We start from the raw sequence: 26,534 nt of genomic DNA on the forward strand, positions 1-26,534 counted from the left end.
TTCCCCCTTTTTAAAACAATTTTCTTCTTGAAGTCTTGCCAATGCCAAAAATAAGGAGGGAACATGTGGACTCATGCAGAGTGCTCACTAGGCCAAAAAAGAAAACAGAAATACAAACAAGCCCCCTAAGCTATGTCTAAGTAAACTTCACATTTCTCTGATATGAACAGCATGCAGAACTTGCTTCATACTGCCTTGTAAAAAATAAAATGAAGTAACCTCTCCTTTTACAGAACAGTTTTTGTGTGTTCTAGTTCCATTTCTCACTGGAAATCAAACTGCTTTGTTTTTAGGCATTTCTCCTGCACACGTAGTCCCTCATGCGTGTACATGCACATACACATGCACACACAGACACAAAAATAACAAAAAACAAATTCTTGCATCCTAGGGAATCAAAGACTTAGGAAGTTACATTTTTCATGGGTTGTTATAAATATGTATAAAAAATTTCCCATTGCATGAATTTCCCAAGGGGATAATACATGAAGTCACAAAGGAAAATATTATGGCAAGAAGTAATGAAGTAAACTCAAATCTAGATTAGCATTTTAGGAAGTTTCAGGCTGAACTAACAGACTAAAAATGGAGCAGCTGGAGTCGAGGTGGGTTTGGATGTGACATTTTGTTTTTGTCGTTTTTTCTGGTATAAATTTGTAAGATGACATTGGTGTAGTCTCCAGTTGTCTCTAGAAACTTTTTAGTTTTGAAAGATAGCTGCTCATGCAACATGAGTAAGACAAGAAGCCTTTATTGTTTTGTGTAACTTCCTTTAAGGTATGAATTGTTAACGTAGCTTTAGGTGAGCCAAACAAATGTAGTAACTCCTTCAGGAAACATTCTGGGGGATGATCTCTTCAAACTGGGAACAAGTGCTTTATTTCATTTATTTTAATTTTAGGTAATTTATTTATTTTTATTTTATTTATTTTTTGTTAAAAAGAGGGGCTTGGGGAATGTCTGATACTCTTTTTTTTTTTTTTTTTCTAATATACTGCATAGACTCAAATACCAGACAGTAAAAGTTCCTCCTTACACAAAGCTGCCATTGTTTTAAGACTGTTCTCCTACCACTGAATCTGAGTTGAAACAGGTGCCTTACTTGCTTGGCTCTCCTGGAGCAGTTTCATGCATTAAAGCACCACACATACCGTGCACAGTGGCACTATTAACAGTGCAGAATGAGGCTGGGAGAAAAACTCATATAGGAGCTACACACCTAGGTGCAGTTAGTAAACAGAGACAGTTACCCTCATTAAGCATAATTAAACCTAATATTGACTGTAAACTGTTACTTACCTTAAACTTCTCTGCAGACATTGTGGGAAAGGGATTAACTTAGCAGATAGGTACACTAATTACTACCTTCTTCACATTAAAGTTACCATCAGGAAGGCCTATATTCATAAATAAAACATAGTAGGGGATGAGAGACTGAGAAATATGTAAATTCATTTGCAGAAAAAAAGACCAAATTAAAAAAAGAAAGTTGAGTGATGCTACTGGAAGCAAAATGGCACTCTAGCTAATTACCATGAAAAGTATGATAAATCATGGACGTGTATCCTTGACTTCTGACTGATAGAGCCTGCAGAGTGCAATCTCTCATGCGTAGCTGCCTCTGACTGATTTAAACCCATACCACTATCGGGTTTGATGGGAAAGCACAAAAGTGTGTTATTTTATTTCCTTGGGTATTGTTGCTACCTCTTTCTCCTAGAAATGACTTGCAATTATTGTGAAAATACAGTCTGATTTCTTGTCTGCAGAAGAATTGTTGTTTGATGCAATTGACAAACAAAGGCTCCGAAGATGGTCTAGTTATGGTTTAATAGCTGCATTTTCAAATGCAATTGATCTGGTATATCGAGACAATTACAGAAATATAATAAAATGTCAAGGGAGGGGTTGCTTTTGCTTTGGTGTATTTATTCTCAGGGAAGAGATCTTGTGTCCCACAGACAAGATCAAAAGTCAGAGACAATCCTATTTATGAATTTCTGTTTGTTTTCTGTAGAATTTTAAGTGAGTCGCACCACTACTGTGTGCTCGAGCTTTTTGATCTCTTTCCACCCAAATTTCATAGTTTTCTGCACTTTACAATCCCTGCAAAGGACTGCACACACTTATTTAGGATTATTCAGATGAAAGAACCTTCCAGGATGAGGCCTTACTATGTGTTATCATGTCACTGCTGTTACTGCCTAATCCTGTAAACACTTTACATAATAATGATATGATTGCCGTTTGTGGGGTATTTTCTGTTTTCCTAGTATATCTGTCCAGAGTACTTTTTGCTTGAGTCATATCAGAATAAAAGTCCTTTCTGCTGAGCTAATTCACAACAGAATAATGGGAATGGCGGCTTAGCCTTAGCTTCATGAGCAGAGCATGGCCTAAGCCCCACAAATAGGGGAAACTTGAGTATGCTAGTGTTTCATACCCAAGGTGGAAATTTACCGTCACAGTGGCATTCTTATTAGGTAGGTATTTTAATAGAAACTTATTCTACTGAGCATTATCCTTTAGGTTTTTATGAACTTCCATCACTGGACACACCAGAGAAGAAATCTGATATTTGCGATACTCATAGTTTTGCTGAAAGAGGGAGTGAGACAAGTTAAGTTACCAGGTGAACATCTGCAGATACTGTCTAGTGAGTACCATTTTGGGGTTGTTTTTCTTTTTGTTTGTTTCATCTCTCTTTTCAGTTTCTCTTTTCTTCTGGAAAGATTTATTCCTTGTAATATTGATGTGGTATACAGGTAGGAATGTGCAGTTTCCAGATACTGGTATTACGCTTCAAGAAACAATGCTTAGTAATTAACAGTATTTTCCTGCTCTGGTAACCCTTATTCTTCCTCTACAACTCTTTGTGTAGCCAGCTGCAGTGTGTATCGATATTATGTTCATATCCTTTTTGCAGTTTCACAGAGTTTTGACAGAATAAGTTTTGAAGAAACCTACATCAGAATTGTGTCATGGAGCTGAACATTACTTTCAAGATCTCATGGCCAAATTCTGCAATGACGTGTGTAGATGTAAGTTGGTTATAACATATAGTTAGCAAATAAAAGAGATGGACTATGTGCAATAGTGCCAAATTATTGCTACCCAACAAAATCAAAGGCTAAATGAAGAGCTACTTATTAGAGTAAATACAAGTTTAGAGGCTAGGCTGTTCCAGAGTAAAGGATATCTGCATCCCTTCTCTTCTTTAGCACTACTGAACCGAGACATGGAGCTTTCACCTGGGATTTACTTTTGAGGAGCCATTTGTTCTGTCTGCTTCTTTGAGGAGATTCAGATCAACTCTGTGATGGGTTGTTGCTTTTTTTCCTGGTTGCCTTCCACATCTTTTCAGAGGAGGGAAAGAATGCTCAGTGGAGAGAAAAAAAAAAAAAAAAGAGAGAAACAGACTCCAGACATGAAAGTTATGAGGCTGCACAGCCTGTATATTTCTTTTCATTATCAAGATGCCTGGCCAGATTTCTCCAGACTTACTAGCTAGCTCTCATGGGGAATCTTGGTCACATTGCATCTGTAACAGTGGACAATCTAAATGCTGGGCAAGGATTTCAGTATTTGGCCTGCTAGAAAGAGCTGCCTGCTTTTTATAATTAGAAATAAAAATTGGGTTCATCATCTTCCTAGGGAAACATTCAAAACTAGTATTTTTGATAAATAATAAATATTAGGAAAGTTTCATTACATAAGAAATGGCAATATAAATGCCAACCATGCTTTTGGGAAGGAAATAAATTATTCCACTTTTTATGTTAGCACCCTAAAACTAAATTGGATTAATTCCTCTCTTCTGCCCATCCAACTGGTGTCCAATGGACACTTTATGTCTACTGGACTCAATAATAATTGATCTCTTTGATCTCTCGTCAAACTCATTCCCTCCAGTCCTTTTAAGAGCACACTTGATGATTCTAGCAAAACGATTATCTAAGTAATAATATGCTTGAATCCCAGTCATCTGCAAAGCATAGGCCAAATCCTTTGAATCCATACTCAAGCAAAATTTCCACTGAAGTCAAAATTAGAAGCTTTATCACTTTGCAGGTTTTTTTGTCAGACAGAAATTCCCCACTTACATTCTTCCCCTGTGGTAAGGATGACTAAACACATTTGTGGATTGTTATAAAATTTGGATACAGACAATGCATTTTAAAAGGAAGAAAAAACAGATTTTCTTGAGCTTTTACTTTTCTTTTTTTTTTGTTCTTGTTTCTTTTTTTCCTTTTTTTTTTTTGTGAATGATGCGTCTCATTTAAGCAATAATATATCTTAAATAATAGCTAAATGAAATATTTCAAGGTCTAAATTTCCATTTTCATCAATATCAGAACAGCTGGGTCCTAAGACCGACTTAAGACAAAATGACGGAGTGTGGACATATCTCTGCCAAGAATAATATACAGAGATTGGGGACCAGACTTTTAAAGATGGATGGTACTGTTCATGTGAGTTTAAGACATATTCTTAATCAACTGGTTTAATTTTATTTGAATTAAGCAGAATGTGTCTGTTTAAAATTCTCTTACATTTTCTACTGGATATGTAATAGGTTTGAAACCTTTTTGTCGTGTGGATCATATCTGCCACATTAAGATATGCTCATCTCTGAGAGAAAGTCCATAATTTGTTCTCTTCATCCAGAGTTGTTCCCTGTGGAATGCTCTCTGGAATGATAGTAATAGAGCTCCCATCATTTTCCTTCATTTGTAATATCAGAACCTAATAGCAAATGTGCTAGGCTGCTAAGACATTTTACCACAGAGGGATTTTTTAAAAAGAAGCTGAGCACACTTCACCAGTATCCTGGCATCTTCCTGATATGTAAACAGACGGCTTGAGGGAAATTCAGCTGTCACATGACTCCTTACTTCTCAGTTGCAAATTTTGCTCCTCTGTGGGTCAATTCGGCAGTCTTCTGATAAAAATTCCTTGCTGAGCTGGGGCCTGAGAGAGAGAGAAGAGAGGCTGTTGCTGCTTTTTCCATTACTAGCAAGGGAAAAAATGGTTCCTTCTCATCAGCAAACTGTTTTAATGAGAGCTAGAGGGAGAGTGAAGCTATGAGTACAAGTGGGGGAGGAGGCTAAGAGAAAGCTGGAGACTACCATTTTGGTATGGATGAGGAGAGGAACTTAGTGAAATGCATCCAAATCAGAACAGGCTTTCCTTTTAATATAACTAAATTCAGTTACTTGTCTTTTGGCATATTTAATACTAATATGTATTGAGCAGAGAGACTCACAGTCAGTCCTTTAAAAGCTTTAAGAAATCAATGTGTCCATTGCTTCTCCTGTTTCCTATTAATCGCCTCACATTTTCCTGTTTACTCTTATCCTTCCCCCACATGTTGTCTTCTCTAAGTTTCCTTCTCTCACTGTTTTTCTTCTTTCTTTGTTTCCTGGTAGTGCTCTTCTTTTGTGGCTAAATCCCTGAATTTCTTGGTTCGTCCTTACTCATGCGAAACTCCTGTTGAGATCAGCCAAGGCAAGGGTGTATCTCCCTATGTTTCGGCCTTTTCTTGTAGTTATATTATATATAGTTATATGGCCTTTTCAGGTAGTTATATTATATCCATAGCAAACTATTTATATTCTGGGACATACACGTCGGCCAATATAAGGCCATTTATTTTGCATTTACTTCTAGATGAATTCACTTACTTCCAGTCCTTCCTTTGGAAGCTTGTTAGGCATGTGCATGCTGCAGTAACATGCCAATTCTAATGAGCAGGTGGAGAATAAATATTTTTCATCTAATAGGTTACTACTTTTATTTTATCCATTTAAAGACAAAGATAGGAATCCACTTGTTTAATGTTCAGTAGGATCTCAGTGTTGAGTGTCCAGGGAGTATGAAGTGCTTAAAACAAAATAACTTAGGGGCTGAAGAGATAATTTTATATGATAGAGAATACTGGAAGGGCAGAAAATGCAAATGCAGGTAGGCCAAGATAGATTTGATACCACAGAGTAATTTCCTATTTACCCCTCCCTCAAACACACAGACAGTAACCGTCAATAACCTACTTGAGTTAATGAACATCTAGACACAAGTGAAAAGTTGATGCAAGTGGTCATTACTTTTACTGAAAGTCTGAGTATCTGAGCCCACCCTTGTTCTTCAAAGCCCCAGCCTACACCTTTTTGTGCTGGGCAGAAAGTAGGAAATGACATTTCATTGGCGAAGAGTTTTATTTGCGTGCTAGAATTTTCCTGTTAAGGTTATTTTCTTCTGCAGTGAAATGCAGCATATGGGGTTTTCATACAAAGAATATAAACTATGAGTGTCAGGCTGTTGTTAGAGAGTCAAAACCAATGTGTGGTTGTCCATAATGAGTCCTGCACCCTGTTTCTCCCTTTGCTGAAACAAAGAATGACCATCCTCTCTATCAGAAAATCCTAAAGTAGAGCATATTGGTGTCTGAGGCAAGGTTCTCAGTGTGGTGTCAGAAATCCAGTGCCCCTATTCCAACTGGCTATAGAAATATAGCTAGTTAGGTCTACAGGGCAGTGTGGCCTTGCAGGAGTAACAAACAAACAAACAAACAAAGATGTGTACAACAAAACCCAAGCACTAAACAAAAATGTAGATTTAGAAAGACTAAGATAATGTTTTGAGTTCTTTTACCACTGTCTCTCTGGACCTTGGAAAGAAGGCTGCCTTCTGATCTGCTATCTTCTGATTTCTCTGCATAGCACAGTGAGAATGATTCTGTGTAGCTGCCACTGTAGAACTCTTAGGAAGAGAGTTTAGAAATAAAAGAACAGGTATATTTGGTTGGGCATGATGATCCTGAAGGTCTTTTCCCACCTAAATGATTCCATGATTCTGTGACTTTGACTTGCAGGTATAACCTCAAGGATTTTTCAGTCTGCATCTCTGGCATGCTATTACTTTGTAGTAGAAAGCTTGCAGACGGATGTGCTTACCCTCTTTCCCTTAGCATCCGCTGCTGGCAGTAAGAATGAGGATTCTCAGTTAAATGGATTTTTGTCTGCCCCAGTGTGTGTTCTTCTGCGTGTTAGGTCATTGCATTTTGGATGCAATAGCTTGTGGGGTTTTCAGGATATAGCACAACTACTAAACACCTTTGGATTAACAAATTTTAAGAATTTGCAGTGGTTGGGAATAATGAGAAATGGTGTCTCCTGTGTTAGGAATGACTACCAGTGACTTGCAGAATTGAAAAAAAATAGATACTAGTAGCTAGATGGCCATCAAACTGAGCTTAGAATGCCAAGTGACCCTTTCAGTTTGCATGCTGATCAGTGACTCTAAGTGAGAAGATTTCCACCTCTGCCATGAGGTTATGAGACATGGTGTTGCAGTAATTAATGCCACTGTATCATTTTTTTTTTTGAGTACTACAGAAATATAACATCAGATGCTCAGATGGCATCAGTTGGCTTAGCTCCACTGAAGGCAACAAAACGTGATGCCAACTTGTACCAGCTGAGGATCTGGCCCACAGTTAAAAGGAAGAAGGGACAGGCTGCCAATATGGCAGGGAACATATTGAGATTTATGGTAGTGACTTAATCAGTAAAAAGTTCTGTTTGAAGTAGTTTTTTCTCTACACATTCACATTAATCACTTGAGCTGGAGACATTGGAAGCTCCAGCATTACCTGTATGGGCACATTCCCACTCTTTTACTCTCATCTGCAGAATGTCCTGTGAGACATCTGAGGGAATCCCACCTCATTGACTTTCTGCTTGTAGGCATTGCCTTCATGGTTTTGCCACGGGTTCAGGGCCATACCTTCCCCTCCACCCTGCCCTTTTTTTTTTTTTTTTTTTTTTTTTTTTAAACATAGTCTTCATTTGAATGACCTTATTTTCCTTATTTTTTCCCCATTTGCTTATCTGAAAGAGGGGGGAATTTCACTCATTGCTGTTGTGACTCTTATCTAGCTGTCTTATTTGTATTAATACATTATATTAATCTTGATAAGAAAAATACAATCTAGTTTTCTGCCTTTGTATTCAAATATGTAGGTATTTTTTTACTTGGAGATAAGGTGGCTACCTAACTTAATGCTTGTAAATTTTTATCTTCTAGAAATATGATAGAATAATTGATAGAATTGACAGAAATTCTATTTCTCTATATTACAAAGTTAGTGAATGAAGCACTTATTAAAGATGATATGGCAGTAGAATTGCTGCAATTCTCCTACACTAATACAATTATTTTAGCATTGGCTTTGTAATGAGTGTTATCTCTAAACTGGTAATTAATCAGTTCTGATCTTGTGGTTTTCATCATTTACTGATGTCCAGAAAAAATATTTTGGGGGCCTGGAAGTTTTTGCTCTTGGTCCCATCTGTAAGACTGATTGTATGAGAATCTCTGTGACCCATTCTTGTAATATGAATTTGAGGGAAAAGTTTTCTTCTGCTCTAAAGCAGTTGTTGTAAAAATTAACTGATCAATGACTTGTAATTAGACTTACAATGTATATGTCCAGCTGCTTTTGCATTATACCCTAGGAGTACCTATTTAAGCAGACAAACCTGCAGAAGTAGAATTATTTAAATATCTAAAGCCTAGAAAGTACGTTGAGTTTTCAACATGTGATGAATTTTCTCTTCTGCGCTCTAAAAGTACAGAAAAAATAGTCATTAAAACATCTCCAGATGTAAAGCTCAGCTGCAGTTTTAGAGAAGTTTCAAAGGATGCTTTGAATGACAGACAGTCTCTTACCAGGATATATTTTCTTGTACTTCAAAGTAAGAGGGAGTCTTCTGTGGCATCTGTGTCATGCAGGTACCGAAAATAATGTTGGGGAGGCAGGACACAAAGTTCCTGTTTTTTTCTCTTTGACTTTCCTAATTACTGTATATTCCAAAGAATGCTATGATACTTTAACCGAAAGATTGTTGCCTGTGTTAGAAAAAAAAAAATAAAAATACAGGGCTCAGTCCATTTCCTACTGAGGTCAGTGAAAAAGATTCCTGCTTCAAGTTAAGACTAAAAGCCTGTAGTATCTTCAAATGCAGAATACTATAGGTATGATAATTGTAGTTGAGTCACTTAAGCAGTACATACAAACTATTAAGCACAATGCAAAGTACTTACAAGAAAGGTATGACTTGTATTAACATATTGCAACAAACCTTTCAAGCAATACTTATTTCTGTCTTCTCAGTATTTTTCAGAAATTCCAGTGCACTTTAAGAGTTTCCAAATGGAAATATATTTTCTAAAGAACCCCAGAGTTGTTATACAAAGTATCATTATCCCCATTTGATAGATAGGGAAACTGAACACAGAACAGTTAAGTAACTTTCTCAAGGTTGTAGGATAATTCATTGCCAAGCTGGGGATAGATTGTTTCTTGACATTGAGTGTTCCCTGCACTATTCCACTGCTTCTTGGTGTTAAAAAAAAAAATGCTACAATACTTTCATGATACAATTTAAAGAAGAAACTCAACTAGTTGTCTCATCTTTACAAGTCTCTTGAAAAAACACTTCTTTAGTTGAGCATCTTCATTTGCTATCCCGACCCTGTATAAAAAAATGAGTTTTTATACAAACACTCACAGAGGAGAGGAAGACTGAATACCATCTTTGACTTGTCTGGGATTGCAGTCAAAAAGAGAGGGCAAAATCTGGCTAAAAAATATTGAGTTGAAATTCTTATAAATGCACTTCAGCCTTCCAAATACTGTTTCCTGTGTATTGGACCAGAACAGAAGGTTAGTAGGAGATGGATGTCCCTAGTTATAAATAATTGTGACAACAACTAGCAGTACAGTGCACTTGAAAGAACAGTTAAGTCTTACTGCAAAACGAATCCTAACTACAAAAATGACAGCCTGCATGGTGCTGTGGATGGAGGGCAGCTTGTAGTGCTATTCAGAATAATAATGCTTGCTTATATGAGCTTAGAAGATCCCAGAGTTTTGTAAATATCTTCTGGAAAGTAATCTGATGTTTCTCATTCTGGTATTGTTTGTTAAATAATCACAACTGGTGTACGAAGACCTAGTTTATGAGAAATCCTAAGTCAGGTTGTAGCATTTCTGGGGCAGGATGTATAAACAATATTCTTTTAAAATTACAGTAGCTTTTACCTTACAGTGGAGTTGATGGTACACTTTGTGGTCTGGCTGGCACCAGTAAAGACTATGGGTAGTCCAGTTTTTTATTTTACCAAAGCCACTGCAAAGCCTTCTTTCAGACTCTTCGAAGCTTAGCTGAGGTTCAGTGCCTTGATGTAATCTGAAGGCAAAAGAGGGTAACTTCACCCTTTGATTGTTGCCAAAATACTGACTCCTGGCGTTTTCCACAATTTCTAGGATCCTTGCCTGGATTTTACAGTCTTTTGCATCACTTTGTCATTAAGCTTCATCAAACTGTGTGCTTAGCTGAATATATCTAGATCTTGAATGAATAGGCAATTTCTTTAGAGAGTTTCATTTTTTCTAGATGGGAGATGTTTCTATTGTCACCATCTCTTTACCAAAGGGTCATGTTTATTTGCCACATAATGGGATGCATTGGCTATTGTCAGTATGATTCTTATATTGTCAATAGGCACTTCATACTTCCACATATTTCAAACTGGAGGTGCATTAGGGAGAATTAAAAGCTTGTCTGTATGTGTCACCTGCAGATGCTATATCATCTCAGGCACAGAGAAGGAAAGATCACACCCTGCACTTAACATGGAGAAACACAAAGTAACTTGTGTTACTGTCTCAAGATCTTGGAACCAATCACATGAATAAAGCTGAAGTGGTAGTAAGTAAAATGTCTTCTTGGAACTTCATTACTGTGTATGCTTTCTGAAGTCTATGGAGACAAAACAGATAAGAAGCTTTAATGCCATTGATGTTTTTATTTTTTTTTTCTTTGCTGAAAGAATTGCTTTACCAACTCAAGAAGAAAGTATCTTAAGAAAAGCTGACAAATGAGCCTGTGTTGAACATTTCCATAGAATCTGTAGTCTTATATTCCCCAGTCTCTTGTCTTTACTAAAATTGCCTGTTGCTTATCTGATGGAAAATAAACCTAAATCCCAGTTCGTGAACTAGGCTTCCAGTCAAGCACCTCATCCTCTTAACTGTTGAGGCACAGTTCTGACAGTGGATAAACCACAACTCTGCCACGCTGGCTCTTTTCTGCTGGGGAATTTTTAACAGCTAAGAGATTGTTTGGGTTATTTAATGACGTTTCCACCACAGCCCCTGTAATATTCAAGACACCATGATGATTATTCTGTATTGGAGAAGCTCTGGTGGTTTGGGATTCTGCATCCTTCATTACTAGGAGATTCTGGGTCAAAATATATATCCCAGATAACAGTGTGAAGTGAGATAGCACATGAAAGGTTGTGAGACAAAGCTGGCATTTCTACCTGGTGGTTGTACAGTGTTACTGGTCCACTGAATGGCAAAAGCATTGTAATGACCAATTCCAGCTCAGGTTGAAGTGAGAACATCAAACCACTTAACGCTGGACTAGACACCTCCAGACTCTACAAAGTGTAGAGTCTGGAGGTGTCTAGTCCATAAGCCATGGCAATACCGTCCACAATAATTACATGCTGCCAACAACTGTCTTGATGATCAGTTAGGCAGAGAGCAGTTGCTTTGCCCAGGGAAATTTAGATTAGATGCAAAACTGAATTTTTCATAAGGCCTTGTTTTTACCTAGCTATGAATGTTTCCTTAGCACAAGTGAAAACTTTACACATTTTAGCTCAAACTGTACTCTACTAAGCCTCCCACATTTATACCCATCTTCTTGGCAGTCATCCCAAAATATGTTTGGGTTGAGGCATTACACATTACATTTGGTGAAGCTTTAGCATTCCCTGTTGCTCACATCAATCCTTATTTCTGTTTGCTCTTGTAATTTACAGTTAATGAAAATTCTAAGTTTACCTTTGTTTTTGTTGGCGTCTGTACAAGAGAACCCTTTAGCCTTTTCAGCCTCCCATCCAAATGGAAAGCTGAATCCAAAAGGGAAGGTAAAGTCTATCTGAGCAGTTTTTCTTTAGACAGAAGCCCTTAGCATGCATGTCAGCATTACAACATTTTTGAACAAACAGTGAGAGAGCCTTGCTCAAGACTTGACCTGTGCTTACTCTTGTGAGCAGCCTTGTGTGTTGTAGATAGAAACTAGACTAGTAGTTGATCATAACATTAGAGAGCCAGATCCTAATGACCTTAATCAGTTCCTGCTCTCTTCCAATTCAGGCAAGGTACTGCCTGAAATTAACAGGAATTTGCCTGATTATCAACATGGGAACATGGCTAATAAACCCATACAGATGACCTTAACAGAGTGTAGGAAATATTGACAAAACAAGCTGTTCTGGAGTTATTGCAGAAAACTATCAAGCCTATTAGAAACAATTTGTCTAATTTTGTCAGATTTTCAGGAAGTACTTTTTCTGTCTACCTACGGTACCACCTATGCATTGAGCTGTGTACTTACAGTATTAGAGTGGTAAGCAGTGGGCTGTAATCATATGGTACGTATCTAATCTTTATGCACACACAAAATCAGATAATTGTGTTATATTATGCCTTTAAATACACTTATTTAACATACAGGTTTGAGCAATAAAGATTCGTATACAGCTATAGAATTATTTTAAAAGCAAGCTTTAAAATGCACCTTTTTCATTTATTATTGGTTCTCATTATGAGTTCTGAAACATTACTGTTTACAGTAAAAAAATATTATCCAGGTGATAAATACTGATGAATTTAGGAAATTTTGTAAGTATGAGCTTTAATGCGTTTTAAAAACAAACAAACAAACAAACAGATCTACACAAAGGCAAATCTTCCTTTATCTGCCTGCAGTTATATGTATAAACCATTTTTTTTTTTTTTTAATGTTATCAAAGTGTAGCTTTATCGGCAGGACCTCTAAATGCATTTTAAAACTTCATTTGCTGCTTTCTGGTTCTTCTTGTGTTGCCATTGCAGAGGCTGTGCAGCCTGACGCGCTGGAGGACCAGGCATGGGAGAAAAGCACTGTTTGCACCTGTTTAAAATCTCCAGTGCTTTGTGTGGTTCCTGGGCAACAGGCAGGAATCCTGAAAAGCTAGGCTGCACTTGCTCAATTGTTGCTGGCAGCTGTGACTTTGAGAGAGCACATAGCAGCTCGTTAGCAGGTTGCTTGTGTTATGTGACATGCACTGAGCATGGCAAACTCTTAGCTGATCTCTCTTCCTTTGCTGCCTACGATCAAGGCTGGGTTGCCTGGGGTTGCAGACCTGGCCAAGGAAAGCATATAGAGATGTAAGGTGAGTTTGTCATTGGTAAGGGGCAGGGAGGCGAGGCAAGTAGGAGTGAATCAATGTTTTCTGATTAGAGAAGGAGAACAACAGCATAGGTTCTCTGCACCACTGAGTGCTAGTTTCCTCTAGCTGTCATGTTCTTTCAGAGTGTGTTTGCAGTGGTGCAACATACAAATGCAGGGGATAAGATGGATTTCAGAGTGAATGGGGGTGTATGTGTGCATGCACGCTTCATATATGCATTGTCGTGTGGCAGTACAAGATGATTTCCAGGGATAATTTTAAATTTTATTATGAGCTTTAATTTCTGGGTCTTCTTTACTTTGAGGGATGGGAATCAAATCAATCTTTGCAACCTTGATCTTGGCCTACTTAGGCATCATCTTAGCAGCAGATACAGTCAGACTGCATGTCTGACTGGCAAATTGAGACCATTTCACCTTCATACCTACTCAGTTTGTGCCTATTGGCTCAAATTAAACATCTGTGTGCTCTTCTATAAGGGACTGAGTATGTTATAAATCTATTTAAGCCAACAGAAAAGCTACAGCATTGCTATGATCTTTTGAAATTTTCACTGTGAGAGAAGAACAGATCTGCCACTGTCATGAGACTCTATACTGGTTAGCCCAGGAAGAGTGATCTATAGTCCAGTCTCTTCCTTATATTTGTATCGGAGATCTCTTTTCTGCAGCTCTAGAAAATCTCCTTTAGGCACACAGTGCAAATGTTGACAGTAGAAGTCATTAACCTAAGATGAAGAAAAAGCAAAAGGAAATCTGCCTACAAAGCAAATTAGGTACGCTCCTGAAAGAAATCCATCAAGGGCTGTTTAACGCAAAGGTAGGAGTATAACCACTTGCTCAGAAAATCTGTAACCAGCAGTTTGCCAGCAATTGGAAAGGTTTAGTGGAGGGCAACAAGACCTCTGATTTGCCCTGTCCACAGATCCTTTCTGAAATTCACTGCCTTGGCTAGTGTCAGGGTTGTGCTGCTGAGCCTGTGCAGCTGTCCATATGGTCTGGAAGAAGAGGTTATGTGGACATGGTAGATTTTCAGTTGAGTAATGCTCCAGATGCACGCTCTGATGCCTGTGTATTGTTGTTGACTTCCTAAGCTGAATAAAACAAAAGTACTCATTGTTAGGTACCAAGGGTACCTAACACATTATCACATTTACACGTGATAAAATGAATAGGAAACAGAGTATGCCATGAACTTGCACATTCAGCACGAGTCCCTTAATTTATTTTGTGTCTTAAAGGAGGGATTTTTATTTCCTCAACTAGGAAATGGGGATAATTGGGGATAATTGGTGTTTGTATCTCATATTGCTATATGAAAGCAGCCTATTGTAAAATTACTTTTCATAGTCTTCTTGTGATATCTGCTGTCACTTTGTTTTTGGTCTTAAACTTGTGTTGATGTCTATTTCGTCACAGAGAGCCTTCAGAATTCAATTGCTGGCATTAGTTTGGCTATCCAATAATGGAATAAGCTGAAAATACGTATTTAGGTCTGTGCACGTTTTTAGTGTCTTTTGACATGCAGATAGGAAACTAGACCACAGTAAAGTTGCTAGCAACTTGCAAAATGACATCACTTTAGTCAGGATACAGTTTTCATTTGTGGACATTTGAATAAATGTGGTATTGTTCTTTAGGAAAGTACTCGTAATCCCTTTGGTTGGCCTTGTTTAGTCCCCTCTTGATATCATCTCCTCACTGCAGGCTGCCACCTCCCCTGCAGGTACAGGGAACACACAAATTTGACAAATGCCTCTTCAATCCTGCTCCACCATTCTTACAATTCACAGAAATGACATCTGTATGACTTCCATTAGTGTAAAACATACTGTTAGCTGGTAATAACAACTGTGCTGCACAGCACACACTACGGGTTGGGTATTTATGAAATACATGATAATAGGTGTTGCATTTTTATGTAGTGATTCATTTTATGTAGACTGTATGACACCCACTCACAAATAAAATGCAATAGAAAAATGGCATTCAAATGTTAAAGGTATGACTTAAACTCTCAAAACCAAGGACAATAAAGTTGGGAAACTCATTCTGATTTTAAATCGGACTGTTTTCTTAGGTATTTCAGCTCATGTAGTCAAAAGTACAGACCCCCACTAAGAGGATTACGTGAGCTGCTATTTGTAGATACAGTAAGATAGTTGGATATAGTATCATCAAATCTTAGTAGAGATATGTTTGACAAGAGTCTCTTTTTAATTTCTTACTTGGGACCCCCACGGTTTAATTCATTCTGTAAATTACTCTCACCTCCTTAACATCCTCAGGTGCTGACAGCCTGCAAAATAAAACGGCCCCTGTCTCAGGATGGCATATTTGCTTTGTTACTATTTAGTATATCTGCATTCATCTGCCATGCCAGATCTTTCACCATTTCCTAATGAACAGAATTGTAGCAGGAAGCTATGCTTGTGTGGGAGCTTTGCCATGCGAGAACAGCACGGATTATTCAGAATTATCTGCAAGCCTCCTTTCCTGTTGCCTCTCTGGTCAGAATTCAGAACTACCAAATACACCTTGAACAAGTTAGGGTGACAGCAGGTAACTGAGGTGGATGCAATTTCAGTTCAGGAGAACCTGAAGGGTTATAGTGACTTTGACTTGAACATGTCACACCTGAACATGTTTTTAGAGAGAGGAGAGAGGGGAAAAAAAGTCCATCTGTATGGAGGTGAGCAGAACCTGTCCTTTCACTCTGGAGTCTGCCATCTTGTTTTTGGCCTTGTTTTGCACGCTGCAGCTTCCACGTGTCCAGAGAGGGGAATGCAAAGGCTCTTCATGAGGCTAGTGTTCATTCTATTCTATAGTTCAACCATCCGAGCAGGTAGTCAGTGACACCTTTTGTCATACTTGTGGTCCTTAAGATTAGTCAGAGCCTAGTAAAAGTCCACTTGAGCACTTGCTAGCCGTCTTTGACTCCTGCCTTTTGGGGTGGCTTGTTAATATATTTCAAGTGGAAGAAGAGGAAAAGCAGAGGGGCCAAAGAAAGAGGTATGCAAAGATATTTAATAAAGCTACATTGACAGATGATATATAACATATATAACAAAGGCAGGCAGAAGCTGAACTTTCCTTCTGAAGTGCAGAGCCCTCCCTTCCCAGGCTCCCAAGTTGCCAGCCTGTTTCACCACTGAATTTCCTTGTCAGCATTCCAGAGCACGTACAGCACTAGATAGCGTTATTATTCCACTCTTCATTGCGTGTAGTTACAGGTTGTCTATTCTGCCTTGACACTGAGGGTCATGTCTTCCAGAGTCCATCAAACATGCCTGACTGCACCGTCATGGCTTTAAAAGAGAACGTAGTCGAAGCACACATTGGGGCACTCAAATTTTTCCTCTGTTACAAGAATGATGCAATGATAATGCCCAGGCTAAATTTACTGGCATTTGTGATGTTAATGTTCTCCTGCACATTGTTACCCTGTTGCTCTACACAAACACTTCACAGCAAAAAGTTCTGCTAAAAAAAATCAGACACTTAGATTTGCATGGGATAATTTTCTTGTCCCTCCACTTTTGGCTTCAGACTTAGGGTTTTTTGTTTTTTTGTTTTTTTTAATCCACTTTTTGGTATCAGCTCAACTAAATTGACAATTATCCCAGAAAGGGTGAGGCTAATTGTCCTAATTAATACAAGAGGGCCCAGGTGGGGATTGTTGGAGGTCAAGACCAGTCAGGTGGTATGGGCAAAAAGCCCTCCAACGGTTGAGACCTGCTATCATAATGGAGAAGCTGGCGATGCTGAAGTCTGTAATGCTCTTGTGGTATGGTTTTATGTCTTTGATTTCTGCTTGGGTCGTTGCATAATGTATGTTTGATCTGTGGGTTTTCATGTATTACAGATGTGTGAGGGAGAGGGGTTACAATAAAGAAAAAGCTTTCTTTCAAAAAAAAAAAAAAAAAAAGCATTACCTTAGTGTTGTAGCTCTTGTTGATCTTGAAATAGTCAGCAGTGTACTTCTGAAATGTGGAAGGATATACTAGGCTCACCTATCAGTTGGAGATGTGTGGAAGAGTTACTAGCTGAAAATTTACTTTAAAAGGAGAATGCAGAATTGTGTTGTGCTTCTCTTATGCTGTAGCTGTAAAACAATGGCTTTGACGATTCTTCACAAGGTATATGAAGAGAAAATCTTTAACAGGAATTTGTTCACAGAAATGGTTAATGCAGTCTTGAAGTTCTTTGAAGGTTTAGTTTTTGTGTAGAGGGATGGCAGAATATTATACTTTTCTAACAAGCATATATCATTTCATTGCGATTTACGTTGCTCCTTGATCATCCTTCTCCATTCTTGAACTACCTTTATGTATGTAGCTGTCACTGAGGACTCGTGTTTGCTCCCTTGCATCTGACAAAGATTCTGAACGGTAGATTCTGGTTGTTGACTTTAAGAGTAGATTTTAGCCCAATTTACACAGATAAGAATTGGCGTGTTATCCTATCCCAAGTGTCTGTTCAGTGAAAAACATGCAATTCTCTGTTCCTCCTATTATTTTGTTTGCCAGCAACCTGGCAAGCAAAGCTCTTTTCAAGTCCTGACCTGGCTGATGGCTATTTGAGGGCATAGAAAAAGGGGAAATAAATAGCAATTAGACTAGGCAAAAAACTCTAAATGTGTAAGGCTTTAGAGTAATAAACGACAGTTCATTATCACGTTCAAGGATCCTGTTGAACTAACCACCGCACCTTTTCTATAACTGGAGGGTAAAGGCCATGATCTTTGTATCTGCCCGTAGGGGAAAAGATTTTTTTCAGTCCAGGCAATGCAACTGTTAAAACATGTAGGGATAGGTCAGCCAATGCCTGCTATGTGGTCCTATAGCCACAAGAGTCTTTTTTTTCCTTCATTGTGATCTGGCTGTAGCATTGTTGTGCGTAACTCATGCTGATGCTAAAACAAGTACTAATTGTATACATCTTGCGCATCAGTTGTAGTGTCTTAAAAAAAAAAATAAAATTCTTCTTTCTTTTCCACTTTCCTTGAAGTTTTAAGGCAGAACTTGCTGGTGACCCACTTTCTTTAACAGTTCTCTTAACTCACCCCTGTACTCGCTTATACTTTTTTTTTCCTCTTCCACCCACTGTCTGTCTAGCCTGGTTTAAAATTTTTATATATGTACTTTTAAAAAATTGATTAGTTGGAGAGCTGCCCGTTCTTCTGCACTGTATAATAAGGATTTAAAAACTGCACACTGAATTCTGTATAGTGTAATTAAAACTGACCCAGATTTGGACCTGAGAACACCAGGACTTAGCCAAACTTGCCATGAGCTGAGTTCTGATGGCAGATGGGAGCTAATGAGGACACACTACACTCCAGAATTTCCCAGCTGCTTGGCCCCTTTTTGTACAAACAAGGTTTGGAGTGAAGTCCCAATCCCAAGAGCATGTTCGAGCAAATGTACTGCACCCAGTGTTTTGGGAAACAAGGCAGTGCTGTCAGGCTGTTTCAGGAAAATGTTAAGGCATTCTTTCCAAAGGGCTTTTGCTGTGTATTCCAGTGTTCTGCATCTGCTATCTTCCAGCTTCCATCTTATCCTAGACTGTACGTCCATGTGCTTCAGACTGTGCCTGAATTTCCTCTCCTGAATTCAACTGGGGGGACTTCCACCTTAATTTAATGGAGTGTCAAAATCCCCAAAACTGGGTCTCCCTTCAACCTGTGGTTCTCTTCAGTGGATTCAATGTCCTGGGACTATTCAGGCAGATGTAACTGAATCAGTTTGAAGCAGCTGTAGCTGGCATCATGTGGTCTCAGCTTGCTAGCACCTGCTTGGATGGTGTTTTTTTTTTTTTTTTTTTTTTTTTTGTTTGTTTGTTTGTTTGTTTGTTTTCCTCTCCCCATAACTCACTAGAGTGGAAGTAGTGCCAAAACCAGCATTGGTCTTGCAGCTGATAAAGCATTCCTAGTCTATATCCCGTTTCCCTTCTAGCCTGTCCACCTCATTACTGGTGCCTGCAGTAATGTTGGTGGTAGTGAGCAGAAACAGGTTTGTGCTTCTCCTCCAACTGCCTCCCTCCCCTTCAAGCCAATGAATACCCTGCCAATACAGACTCTTCTTCATAAGCAGTAAGACTTAATCGTGCTCAGGTGTGCAGAGTGTCTGTGCACTCCTTAGAAAATTGGGCAGCCTGTGGCTTGCTGTATCAGATGCACACATCAAATTTATCTACTGCTTAGTCCAACAGTAACTGCTGGCACAGGGAAGTTACTGTTCATGTCTAACAAATGACCAAATAGTCCGGGGATGTGCTTTCCAATATTTCTGTTCCCTTCCTACAGTGTAGTGTCAGTAGGTTTTGGTTACTGTGTTGCTGCTACAATCTAAGTTTTAATGGGGTAAGATTTCAAAGGGGACTGTGAGTCACTTGGTTGCCTTCCTGTATCATGTGATTTATCATAAAGTTCAAATTAAACACGATGGTGCACTTGGTCAAATACAGTAACAACACACAGTGGTGTGGTTTTCAATATGATATTGCAAGATGGCATATTGAAAGATTAATTTTTGTAATATATCCCTCCACTGACTTCCCCTCACTTTGTGCATAAAGTTTATGTGCCTCTCTCTCCTTTTTTCTTAACTCCCTGCAGCCCTGCTTGAGCAGTAAGGGCTGTACCTGGATTCTTAATTCCATCTGTTTTTGTCTTCCCTGCTCTTCCAACACCTCACTTCACGCTCCTTTCTTTCATTACTTTAGTTTCTGTTTCGAGACTGCAGTTCTGCACTTTGTCTTGAAAGGTGCTGCTCCATTGTGGGGTCCTGATAGTAAGAAAGAGTGTATTTCCTACTATGAGTGTAATTATGAACTCTTACTTTATTTCTTTGGCTGTAAATATTTGGGTAGGCTTCTGTATTGCAGAAAGTATTAGCCTATTCCAGTACCTCCCATCTTTCTCTTGCCCCCCCCCCCCCCCCACCTGTTGGGTGTTACCACTTATTCCTAGGGCTTGGATACATGGTCATGCCTGCCTTAAAAGCTGCTATTGTATGCAGTTAGAAGTCAAAAGCTGTTTCTTTCGCTCCTTTTAACCTATATCTCTTATTTATATCAAGTATAAATAGATGATGTGATTTGCCTGTAGGTATCTGTGATATAAGCCAAGTCTTTCCTCCCTTGGAATATTCCAGAGCTGAAGCATCAATCTGCAGGTCCCTTTGTTCTGGGGAGCTGAGGCATCGAAGGGTCTAGCAGCAACTTATTTATGGTTAGATATACGCTTCCCTTTCAGCAGAAGTGAAAAGCCAGTTGAAATGTATGGCAAGAATTGTTTTCACTCTTTCAATAACTGTATTGCAGAGCAGGTGCTCTTTATTCCTACAGCATGGAATACTACTGCTTTAGATGTAGTAAAACTTGCTTTCAAGTTGCCTAGTGTGCTTAGGTACAAGTAATACAAGGTGGTTTATCAGCCTCTGTGAAAGTGACGCTGCTAAACAGTTTTGATAATTGTCTAACAGAGCTGCAGAAGAAGATGAAAACCAGTGATCCAATCAACCCGGAATCACTTTGACAGACCCAGTAAAGTGATGTCATCACTTGATTTTTCCCATGTGCTGTAGGGATCTGTAGTGGGGCTTGCTTTTTGTTCGTTTGTTTGTTTGTACCTGTGTTCCTACTTCCTTACTCCCTTCTGGTTACTGTCTAAAAAAAAAAAAAGGTCTACCAATAAAAACACTCATTCGTAGTGACAGCACATACAGCTCTTTGTAGTCTGGAAGTGCTGCAACTACACATACCTTCTACTGAATATGTCAGCCCCCAATTGTAAGAGGGGAAGTTAGCCATTTCTTAATTTAAGCCTTAGTAAGTACCATGGCCATCAACTTTTAGGAAGATTGCTGTAAAGCATTTTTTCTATAAGCAGCAACACGTATTTATTCTCCATTAATTTATTCACAACATAGAGTATTTATTGCTTTCAGATGTTTTTGGTGCCCAGTGTTCTTGTTGAGATCAGTAGGAATATGGAAGGGAAACTGTTCTTGAGACTGCAGTGAATATAGCACCCATGGATATCTAAATAAAGAGCAATAGCAAATCAGAAAAGTGTTGTTTGTATGCAAAAATACTTGTTATTGGGGGGTGGGGGGGGGGGAGAGGACAAGCAAAGAGTAAGTATGCAAGTGTCTATCTTAGGATTTCTTGGTGCCTTTTGTAGCCAGCCAGAACAAGAAAGCATCTGCCACTCTTATGGTTGTCTTGAAAATATATATAGTTTTAGGTCAGTAGCTATTGCTAGCTGATATCTTATATTCCCAGAATGTTTTTTCTTGTACTGAAGTTTACTTAAGAATGTAGGCGCTAAATAATTGTGAATTCTACACTAAGTACAAAAGGTACTAGAAAACCAACAGGATTTATATGAAGTCTGTGTGGCAAAACTGAAGAGAAAAATAGTTTTTTTTTATCCTGCTAACATCCCAGCTATATGAGTTGTAAATTAAGTTGTGTGTGTATATAGTGCTAAACCATCCTTTTTTTTTTTTTTTTTTTAATAACTCTAATTTTAAGGTATCAGTTTAGAGACTGTACATCCTTTACTTGGATACAGTTGACTGATCAATTTTATGCCATGTATGCTAGCTTTTTGTGCTTATGGAGTAAAGCACCTTAAAAACTAAGATATATTAGTGAGTAGCACAGGAGTGTGACAGAAAGGACAACAAAGGAAGTTAATAAATTGATAATGAAGTGGGATTATAGAGGATTGAACATGGATATTAGAACCATTTCAGACATACTTTTTAATCACTGCTACTCTGCTCTGATTCTGTCTAGTGGGTTTCTAGTGGCACTGCCCTGAAATGTATTGTTGAGTTTTTGGAAAAAGACCACTTGACTTTGTCACTTATTGGCAAGCATGTCTGCATCCTTGACAGAGGCCAGGAGGTTAAATGGATGGTAGAGACAAGATTCTTCTGTTAGCCATGCAGTTGGTCCCTTTGGAAGAGTCTTAAAATATGTTGACAAAAATATTTTGAAAACTTGCAGTACTGCGTCTGATCTATGAACAAAGCCTTTATTTTCTGGGCTTGTCATTCCATCACTGAACTCATAAACGTGTGAAATCAAGCAGTCGGTGACTGATTTAACATTGGAGTGAATATAAAAGGTAGCATATCATGCTTCTAACTAACAAATGAAAGTGTGTAAGACAGTCAAACTAATACCAGGCACAGAGGAAGAAATGCTGAGAAAAGGGAGTTGGCTCTTAATCTCATGGAGTGCTTTTGAGAAGAAACCCAGGCCTGGTTCTCTCAGGTCAACCAGGAGTTCCTTGACAGAAGAGTGAATTATGTTGTACCCAGCATGTAACTCTTGGGCGCTTCCCAAAGCTTCAGCCGCTTCTCCCGAAATACTGTGCTCAACAACCGGACAGAAGGCTATGCTGAATTAAATGTTATTGTTCTGGTGTTCTCCATCCATTTGCAATGCATGTAATCAGGAATTCAGCTATGTCCCAAGAAACCTGTTTAACTTAATGAGAGCAAATGGCAATGGGTGTTCCGTACTTGGGACAGCAGTGCCAACGTTTCCGCTTAATTGGGACATATTTGGCTGTTTCCAGTGCTTCAAGTGCTTTTTAAACAGGTGTTTAATGGGTGCTGAGTTCTGAACTCTGCCCTTTTAATATAGAAGTTGCCAAATAAAGACCAAGAGAAATAAAAAGAACTAATGCAAGATAAATATCTTTTATCTTTGTATATTTAGTTAGCATAATCTTTACCTTAACTTGAATCACGGGTGGATGGGGAGGTGTTTCTTCTCATAATTGAGAAAGTCCATTAAATAGAACAACAGGATGTCTAACAGGGTGTCCTAATTAAAATTACCCTGTAATTTGAACAAAACATTCATTTGTATGTAGCTAAGGTTGACCTAAAACCCATCTAAATCAGGAAAATTATTATACACTCTTTTTTTCCTGCTGAAAATGAAACTTAGCATTCTGCCACAAAACAGCATGATTCTGTTATTATGTAGTATTGAAGATTAAGGGTTTTCTCTTCAGTGTTTTAAAAAAATAAATCATGTTTTGAGCAAAACTTTAAAATAGGGTTCTGTACTACCCCTTCCCTTTGATAGTATTCATCCATGGTTGTGTGTGTGCAGGATTTTGAAAGCAGACCCAATGCTGTCCAGTGCATGCTGTAAGCCAGCCTGAAGCCTTTGGTCGTGGCCAGTATTCTGGTGAACTAATGAGCAACTGAGATAGCAGCTGCTTTGCAGGACTGATTGGCTTGGGCATGACTTTGGTATCTGTGACTACACAGTTTCTGACTTGCTTGGTGTGCAAGCTGGGTAATTTTGTTATCTCAGGGTGTATGGGCCTGCATGTATAATTTATGCTCTATACACAACCAGATAGATTTTACTTGTGTGTGTAAAAATGACCTGTTCATGCTCTAGCTATCATGTTTTAAAATGCTGCTGGGGCAAATTGTATTTAATAAAATTTATCAAGTCAAAGCGAATGTTTAGAAGAACTTGCTAGCTTCTGAAATATTGTTTGTATTTAGAAGGGAATTCTCAGCATCTCTATCTTGACAGAATTGTACAAGCTGCAACTTGTTGCTGCTCAGGCACAAGCTGGTGGAATTTTTTGTGTTGTACCTCTGGTTCTCCCCACTTTGCAGGTAGGTGGGGAAGGGGGAGGATTTTCAAAAGCTTGTGAAGCTGGCCTGAATGTGCTGCTGATGGATTCAGCAAGAACTGCTTCACCATGATATTAGTGGAAAGCGAATCACACCATTGTTCCTGTTGCTAATCCCACCCATAATGTGTAACGCAAAATGTAATGAGACAGCTATGTGCAAAAAAGTGGAAATTCATAAATGCCAGAATTTAATTAGGTACAAGAGGGGCTACTTTTCACTGAATTATTCTTCTGCTTACACCAACTTTTATACTTTCATCTCTCTGCTTCAGTGGAGTATGTAACAACAGAAGAAAAGAATGGGAAAAATCTGATGAACAATTTGCTTCACCTACTTCTAGTTCCAAGAAGAATTGTTAGAGTGAAGATAAAATTTGAGGCTGATGTTGTGGTAATATGCTACTTAAACCAATCAAGAACACTCGAATAGAAAGCATTCAAATATTGGCATCATTTAAAATTCTTAGGTTCTCCTCATTGTTTTAATGACCGCCAAAGCTGATGTAGGCACTGTTGTAAATTGGAGAAAATAATTCATTTAATCAAACAATTGTGATGATGAGGTAATGATACTGTTGCAATTAGGTGTTAATTACAAGTATTTACAGAAGTATTTTATAGATGTATGCATATGCATACATTAATGTGTATGCATGTCTTCCAGTGGACCATTCTTTTATAGAAAGAAATATTCAGAAACACTATAGCAAGAATATACGCCTGACTGGGTTGTATTGTTAGCAGGAAGCCATATCCTATGGGCAGCTGAAAGAAAACAGCAGTCTCCTGTTGGTAAACCAGCCAAGCTATCATATTGGTCACAAAACTGGAACGTGTATAAAATTTGTGTAACAACCTGTGCATCTGTTCATGATTGATAGGGTAACTACAGCTCTCTTCAGAGCATATATAATACTGCAATAAAAATAATTAGTTGTGTGGATGCCATTGCTTCAGAATCATGTGTGCTGTTACATAACGCTGCATAAGAAGGTATTATTTCATTGTTGTGGAAGGAAAAAAGCCACCAGTTCTTATGTCTGATCTGGTATTCCGCCCTTGAGGCCTGGTTGCAATTGAGGTATGAAAATTCTGACTGCCTCCAGTACTGAAAAGGTGGTATTGGTTCTTGAACTAATGATCAGGTATCCACACTGATTCTTCTTGTTTTCTCAGCCACTGTAATTTCCAAGATGATGAATCATCTATGGATGTTAACTGGCTGGTCAAGTTGTTCATTAGTCACTCCTTCTCCTGAAGAAATTGTGGATGATAGTGTTGGGTGATTACTTGCTGCCATAGGATCTCTCTCACATAGGATTTAATATTGTTGTTGTTACCCATGGAGCAAACAAGCTAAAGGAGGAGATTTGGACTGCAATGTCTTCTGTATTCACCTGAAATCCAGATTTATATCCCACAACTGCTGTGGCAGAGTGACTTCAGAAATGATGGTGTTAGAAAGCTTAGATTCCACTCTCGCTGGAATTAATGGTTGTGCACTGAGAAAGTAGCAAGAGATGCCTAATATCATAACTGCAGATGAAAAAGAAAATTCCTGCTCTCTATTTCCAAATGTATTTTCTGAAGTCCTTGAAGGATTTCCAGGAGCTTCTGGATGTCCTAGTAACAGTGGTTCTTAATCGTGCGCTTTATCATTTGCCGTTGGCAAGAAAGCTCAATTCTTCCCTTTTGAATGTGGGACCTTGCCTTATTGCCTCAGGGAAGCATTACTGTAATGCATGTCACTTGAGGCTAATTCAATCTGCCACTTGGAAATTGCCCCTGGTGCAGATTGTAGCAGTGCACCATTATCTCAAGCTATTTTTCATCAAAAGCACGCCGCATCTGTTCTGCATGATCTGTATAGCCCGTCAGTTTATTTTAGGTTAGCATGTGAGGTGGTGGCATTTTTTTCTACCTGCAAAGCCATGATTGCTTTGATTTCCAGCTATGTGATAGGAGCCTTTCTTCCACACCATACCAAAGCAGCTCTGGACTTCTCAAGATGTAGATCCACAGTAACTTAAACTGATTGACATCAAGGCCTCTCCGTTGTTCCTTCACTTGTACAGTCCTGCTGCCTCCTTAGCTCTAACCCCAAAATGTCATGACTGGATGTTGAACTGCCACTGGAGGTTGATTTGGCTGAAAACATGAAAAAGGAATATTAATTCATCTGAAAGCCCCCTGAACCAGTTACCCAGTTCTGGCTCAAGGATGGGATCAGGCACATGTGTCCAGGAGAGAAAAAAATGAGAGGGAAGGCTGAGATTGTTGCAGCTGCAATTTAAATTGGCTCAGATTGCAGTGGAACAACACTGGTAAGATTCTGGAAATAATAACCCAATGGTTTCAGCAATGTAAGCCGTGAGTACAAGATATGAGAGTTAAAGGAACTTTGGCTTTGGAATTTACTTTCTTCACTGTTTGCTAAAACCAGCATTTTGGTATGCATCAGAACTTCTGAAGATCGCACACCTCAACCTTTCCATCCTTGAAAAGGGGAAAATGATTTGAAGGCTTGATTAATT

The 26,534-nt window shown here is 38.6% G+C and overlaps 1 protein-coding gene across 18 annotated transcripts in view; it reads left to right on the forward strand.

Annotated features, from left to right (window-relative positions):
- ZBTB20 (zinc finger and BTB domain containing 20) overlaps positions 1-26,534 on the forward strand; it is a 458,760-nt gene that overhangs the window by 67,663 nt on the left and 364,563 nt on the right. The window contains exon 1 of one of the 18 annotated variants that reach the window (XM_035314842.1): positions 16,063-16,158. The exons of 14 other annotated variants lie outside the window; for them this stretch is intronic. The gene's annotated coding sequence lies outside the window, so the exon portion shown is untranslated. Of the gene's footprint in view, positions 1-16,062; positions 16,159-16,180; positions 16,326-16,971; positions 17,101-17,159; positions 17,453-26,534 lie in introns of those variants that run through there. 3 more of the 18 variants (XM_035314841.1, XM_035314839.1, XM_035314840.1) reach the window with 3 other exon arrangements.

The sequence above is a fragment of the Oxyura jamaicensis genome, chromosome 1 (genome assembly GCF_011077185.1).
Source record: "Oxyura jamaicensis isolate SHBP4307 breed ruddy duck chromosome 1, BPBGC_Ojam_1.0, whole genome shotgun sequence".
Taxonomy (NCBI): domain Eukaryota; kingdom Metazoa; phylum Chordata; class Aves; order Anseriformes; family Anatidae; genus Oxyura; species Oxyura jamaicensis.